A 7,206-nucleotide genomic window follows, 5' to 3' on the forward strand; every position below is an offset into this window, starting at 1 on the left:
ACTCTGCATTGAGAGAAGCTATTCATGCTTCCTCTCATTACCAAATAACTTGGCATTTAGCTTCATGATGGCTCCTAGATATTGAGCAACTTGCTCTTCAGTTACATCTTCATCCTCTTCAGAGGAAGAATAGTTCTCAGAGCTCATGAATGGTAAAAGGAGGTTTAATGGAATCTCTATGGTCTCTATATGAGCCTCAGATTCCTTTAGGTCCTCAATAGGGAACTCCTTCTTGGTTGGGAGACGTCCCATGAGGTCTTCCTCAATGGGATTCACGTCCTCTCCTTCCTCATTGCATTCGGCCATATTGACTATATCAATGGCCTTTCACTCTCTCTTTGGATTCTCTTCAGTATTGCTTGGGAGAGTATTAGGAGGAGTTTCAGTTACTTTCTTACTCAGCTGGCCCACTTGTGCCTCCAAACTTCTAATGGAGGACCTTGTTTCACTCATGAAACTTAAAGTAGCCTTAGACAGATCAGAGACTATGTTTGATAAGTTAGAGGAGCTCTGTTCAGAATTCTCTGTCTGTTGCTGAGAAGATGATGGAAAAGATTTGCTATTGCTGAACCTGTTTCTTCCACCATTATTAAAGCCTTGTTGAGGCTTTTGTTGATCCTTTCATGAGAAATTTGGATGATTTCTCCATGATGAATTATAGGTGTTTTCATAAGGCTCACCCATGTAATTTACCTCTGCCATTACAAGGTTCTCAGGATCATAAGCTTCTTCTTCAGAAGATGCCTCTTTAGTACTGTTGGATGCATTTTGCCATCCATTCAGACTTTGAGAAATCATGTTGACTTGCTGAGTCAACACTTTGTTTTGAGCCAATATGGCATTCAGAGCATCAATTTCAAGAACTCCCTTCCTCTGAGGCGTCCCATTATTCACGGAATTCCTCTCAGAAGTATACATGAATTGGTTATTTGCAACCATGTCAATAAGTTCCTGAACTTCTGCAGGTGTTTTCTTTAGGTGAATGGATCCACCTGTAGAGTGGTCCAATGACATCTTGGAAAACTCAGATAGACCATAATAGAATATATCTAATCTGGTCCACTCTGAAAACATGTCAGAAGGACACTTTTTGGTCATCTGCTTGTATCTTTCCCAAGCTTCATAGAGGGATTCACCATCTTTTTGCTTGAAGGTCTGAACATCCACTCTAAGCTTGCTCAGCTTTTGAGGAGGAAAGAATTTATCTAGGAAGGCCGTGAACAGCTTATCCTAGGAGTCCAGGCTATCTTTAGGTTGTGAGTCCAACCATGTTCTAGCTCTGTCTCTTACAGCAAAAGGGAAAACATTGAGCCTGTAGACTTCAGGATCTACTCCATTCGTCTTAACAGTCTCACAAATCTGCAAGAACTCAGTTAAAAACTGGTAAGAATTTTCATATGAAAGTCCATGAAACTTGCAGTTCTGTTGCATTAGAGCAACTAATTGAGGTTTCAGCTCAAAATTGTTTGCTCCAATGGCAGGAATTGAGATGCTTCTTCCATCAAACTTGGACGTGGGTTTAGTAAAATCACCAAGCAGTCTCCTTGCATTATTGTTGTTGGGTTCGGCTGCCATCTCCTTCTCTTGTTCGAAAATTTCAGAAATGTTGCCTCTGGATTGTTGTAATTTAGCTTCTCTTAGTTTCCTCTTCAAAGTCCTTTCAGGTTCAGGATCAACTTCAACAATAGTGCCTTTTTCCTTGTTCCTGCTCATATGAAAGAGAAGAGAACAAGAAAAGAATTGGAATCCTCTATGTCACAGTAAAGAGGATCCTTATTATTAGTAGAAGAAGAAAGGGATAAAATTGAAGAAGAATCCACACACAAGGGTGAGGATAGAAGCAGTGATTGGAGATGAAGAGAGGTGAAGAGAAGTGAATGAATAAATAAATAGAAGAAGATGAGAGAGAGAATTCGAAAATTGATTTTGAAAAGGAGTTAATGATTTTCGAAAATTAAAGATGAAATAGAATTAAAATTAAAATTTTAAAACAATTAGTTAATTAAAAATAATTTTGAAAAAGGGATGAGATATTTTAAAAAATTAGAGAGGGAAAAGTAGTTAGGTGGTTTTGAAAAAGATAAGAAACAAACAAAATGTTAATTAGTTAGTTAAAATAGATATTAAAATCAAATTTGAAAAGATAAGAAGATAAGAAGTTAGATAAGATATTTTGAAATCAAATTTTTGAAAAAGATATAATTTTAAAAAGATATGATAAAAAGATATGATTAAAAAGATATGGTTGAAAAAGATATTTTGAAAAAGATTTGATTTTTAAAATTAAAATTAATTACTTGACTAACAAGAAACTAAAAGATATGATTCTAGAAATTAAAGATTGAACCTTTCTTAACAAGAAAGTAACAAGCTTCAAATTTTTGGATCAATCACATTAATTGTTAGTAAAGCCTTTGAAAATCATGAATTAAAGATAAGAAAAAGATTTTAAAATTCAATTAAAAAAATTTTCAAAAAATAGTGAGAAAAATGAAAAAGATTTTATTTTTGAAAGAGATTTTGAAAAGATAAGATTTTTAAATTTGAAAATTTGACTTGACTTGTAAGAAACAACTAATTTTAAAAAATTTTGACTAAGTCAACTCAAATTTTCGAAAATTATGAGAAAATTAAGGAAAAGATATTTTTTTTATTTTTTGAATTTTTAATGATGAGAGAGAAAAACACAAATATGACCCAAAACATGAAAATTATGGATCAAAACCAATGATGCATCCAAGAACACTATCAATGTCAAGATGAACACCAAGAACACTTTGAAGATCATGATGAACATCAAGAACATATTTTTAAAAAATTTTTGATGCAAAGAAAACATGCAAGACACCAAACTTAGAAATCTTTAATGCTTAGAAAATATGAATGCAAAGATGCACATGAAAAACAACAAAAGACACAAAACAAGAAATCATCAAGATCAAACAAGAAGACTTTACCAAGAACAACTTGAAGATCATGAAGAACACCATGAATGCATGAATTTTCGAAAAATGCAAGAAAAAATTTTTAAAGCATGCAATTGACACCAAACTTAAAAATTGACACTACACTCAAGCAAGAATCACAAAATATTTTTTATTTTTATGATTTTATTATTTTTTTTGTATTTTTATTATTTTTTTCGAAAATATTCTTTAGGAAAACGAAAAAGAGAAAAAAATTTTTGAAAAACTTTTGAAATTAAAACAAAAAGAAAATTACCTGATTTGAGCAACAAGATGAACCGTCAGTTGTCCATACTCGAACAATCCCCGGCAACGGCGCCAAAAACTTGATGGGCGAAATTGTGATCATCAACAATGGCTCCAAAGACTTGGTGCTCTCAAACATGAATCACACTTTGTCACAACTCCACTCAACTAACCAGCAAATGTACTGGGTCATCCAAGTAATACCTTACGTGAGTAAGGGTCGATCCCACAGAGATTGTTGGTATGAAGCAAGCTATGGTCATCTTGTAAATCCCAGTCAGGCAGATTCAACTGTATTAAGAAATTATAGTATACGCGAAGGAATAAAATAGTAAATAGTTACTCATATAATTCAATGGTGAGAAATTCAGACAAGTGTATGGAGGTGCTGTTTTCCTTCTGAATCTCTGCTTTCCTGCTGCTTTTATCCAATCTTTGTCATTCCTTTCTATGGCAAGCTGTATGTAGGGCATCACCGTTGTTAATGGCTACATCCCATCCTCTTAGTGAAAATGGTCCAAATGCTCTGTCACAGCACGGGTAATCATCTGTTGGTTCTCGATCATGTTGGAATAGAATCCCTTGATTCTTATGCGTTTGTCATCACGCCCAACAATCGCGAGTTTGAAGCTCGTCACAGTCATTCAATCCCGGAGTCCTACTCGGAATACCACAGACAAGGTTAGACTTTCCGAACTCCCATGAATGCCGCCATCAATTCTAGCTTATACCACGAAGATTCTGATTAAGGAATCCAAGAGATATGCGCCCGGTCTAAGGTAGAATGGAAGTGGTTGTCAGTTACGCGTTCATAGGTCAGAATGATGATGAGTGTCACGAATCATCACATTCATCATGTTGAGGTGCAACGAATATCTTAGAATAAGAACAAGCAGAATTGAATAGAAAATAGTAGTAATTGCATTGAAACTTGAGGTACAGCAGAGCTCCATACTCTTAATCTATGGTGTGTAAAAACTCCACCGTTGAAAATACATAAGTGATAGAGGTTCAAGCATGGCCGAATGGCCAGCCCCCAAACGTGGTCAAAAGACTGAATAATACAATCCAGGAACCAGGATGAATAATACAAAGGTAAAAAGTTCTATTTATACTAAACTAGCTACTAGGGTTTACAGAAGTAAGTAATTGATGCATAAATCCACTTCCGGGGCCCACTTGGTGTGTGCTTGGGCTGAGCTTGATCTATCCACAAGATGAGGCTTCTTTTGGAATTGAATGCCAAGTTGTAACATGTTTTGGGCGATCAACTCTGGTTCGTGACGTGTTTCTGGCGTTTGACTCCAGACTACAGCATGGAACTGGCGTTGAGCGCCAGTTTACATCATCTAATCACAAATAAAGTATGAACTATTATATATTGCTGGAAAGCTCTATATGTCTACTTTCCAACGCCGTTGAGAGCGCCATTTGGAGTTCTGTAGCTCCAAAAAATCCATTTCGAGTGCAGGGAGGTCAGATTCCAACAGCATCAGCAATCCTTTGTCAGCCTCCTATAAGAGTTTTGTTCAGGTCCCTCAATTTCAGCCAGAAAATACCTGAAATCACAGAAAAATACACAAAGTCATAGTAAAGTCCAGAAATGTGAATTTAGCATAAAACTAATGAAAACATCCCTAAAAGTAAATAGATCATACTAAAAATTACCTAAAAATAATGCCAAAAAGCGTATAAATTATCTGCTCATCATGCTTCAAAGGGTTACCATCGAGTGAAATTGTTTATTTGAGTATATTTTACATTACCTATAAATGGATATTCAAATGTTGATTGATTGATGGGGATATTGCAAAGATTTTAAAGCTAATAAAGTTAAGGGAAGGTTTATATTGACATTAACAAATGAACGCCATAAATGCAGTTAATCGAGTGCAGAGTCTATGTAGCAATGGTATATCTTTAAGCAGCATAATATCTCCCTATTTAAAAATAAAGCTATTTCTTATGTTAGGAAGCACACAGATTTTTCATCTTCCTATTTAAAAACATACAAATTCCTATATTCATGTATTGTTTATTACATTTGAGTTAAAATAATCATTTAGAGTTGGAGATAACATATAGTCTAATCTAACGATAAGGACCCTTATTAATTAGTGAAGAGAGTACATAATTTTTATTATAGGTGTGGTTTCTGATGTTATACTTTCTGTATCTCAAAAATGTACACAAAATAAATTTGGTTAACCTTAATTTATTACATGTCATATCTTATTGTTGTACCTAAAGAAAGTAACTATTTACACGGCTATTTTTTCTATTAGCTAATAATTTCATACTACCTCGTAAAATATTTCCCAATTAACCTCGTATGGAATTCTGAACGTGGGACGTTTTTATTCCACAACTATTTATATAAGATTCTAATAGCTAATAGAAACCAAATGCAACTAACAATATATATTTATCAATGTTCACATGCCCTTGTTTTGTTAAAATATCATTATATTTATGCGGTTCAAATAGAAAGAAAGTTGATGTGCAAAATAATATGAAGGCACAAACTCGAATTATAGTATAAATACATTACATGTTCAGCTTATAAGACAATAAACTATAAAATAATATCTTAGTTAATGACCATGTAGTTATGCCCAACTTCAATGTTAGTGAACCGCTTAATATAATCCCTAAAAATATCTTTCCTAAAATTGATCAAAAATTAAGAAAATACCCATAAATTTTATTTTGTTTTAATTTTATCGTTAAAGTTTACGATTTGCATAAAATATCCCTCTGACATATAAATTTTATATAGTTTAGGATCAATGCTTTTATAATATATGAAAATTATGTCTGATTTACTTGAGTTGATTATTGTTCTTGCATAAAATATTCCTCTGATTTGCTTTCATAAATAGCCGCTCAAGATATATTTGATGCAAGTAGAAAATTTTTGGGACAAAATTAGAAGAATATAAAACTTAATGGTATTTTTAAAACTTTAAATAAAATTTTAAGGACAACAAATAAACTTTAACTTTATAAATTTAAGATGCAGTTTAATATGGAAACTTGGGACAGAAGGTTCTCTTTCGACGCTTGATTGCTACTATAAAAGTTTCAAGTTTGTTTTATTGTGCACATTAATTAAATTATAGTTTATTACATTCATTTTGCATCCTTTGAGATAATGTAAATATATCATAAAAATGACATTAATTTTCACAATCTAATGGAAATATTCTTTCTATTTTATTTGTCATTTGAATACTCTTCATAAAAATAGATCTTTGAAATAAAACACTACCTAATGAGAGAAAGAAAACTTTTGACTTCATCAATCTAGGTTGTTTATTAATCATTACTTAATATTACTCTCTTTCACTCTGTCTCTCTATCTGATGCTGAACAAAGTCAATTTAATTATTCATAAATTTTTTGTAACTTAATGTTTTTAACCTTATGTATAATTATTATTTTTAAAATTATCTAATGCATAAGAAGGTCTCATATACGTTTTCTAATTTTTTTACTTGTTAAAAAAAGGTTACAATTTGTAAAATATGATTTAACTCAAATTTAAATTATCTATTACGTAAAATGTTAAATGATATTATTCTCTCTTTAATAAGTATTTTTTTAATTATCTATTACGTAAAAAGTTACATTTTTTCATTCATGCTAAAAGTTAAGAATTAAAATTAAATATTTTTGACCAAATTGAAAATAAAACAAAACATAAAAATAATCATAAAATTCATTAAAAAGGAAAAGGAGCTCCAGAAAAAGAGTAATATTAAGTTTTGTATTCTGATTTGGGTTGACTTTAACCCACTTAAAACATATTACAAAATTTCTTATCCTAATAAATATCCATAAAAATTATTAGTCTTATAAGATTATTATTTTATATCTGGCAAGTTGCAATCAACTTAAACATACATGTCTAAAGTTACTTTTTTTTTGTTTGTAATAAATATATTATTAATAATTGCATTGAATAGTATGAGTCATTTGCTATAGTTTTTTA

General features: G+C 31.9%; 1 non-coding gene across 1 annotated transcript; it reads left to right on the forward strand.

The window, feature by feature from the left end:
- The first annotated feature begins 1,072 nt into the window (after window positions 1-1,072).
- On the forward strand, window positions 1,073-1,176 carry LOC130978333 (small nucleolar RNA R71). Its single transcript, XR_009085982.1, has one exon. It is a non-coding gene; the product is annotated as a small nucleolar RNA R71 (small nucleolar RNA).
- The last annotated feature ends 6,030 nt before the right edge of the window (window positions 1,177-7,206 follow it).

Source organism: Arachis stenosperma, chromosome 4 (genome assembly GCF_014773155.1).
Source record: "Arachis stenosperma cultivar V10309 chromosome 4, arast.V10309.gnm1.PFL2, whole genome shotgun sequence".
Classification (NCBI taxonomy): Eukaryota; Viridiplantae; Streptophyta; class Magnoliopsida; order Fabales; family Fabaceae; genus Arachis; species Arachis stenosperma.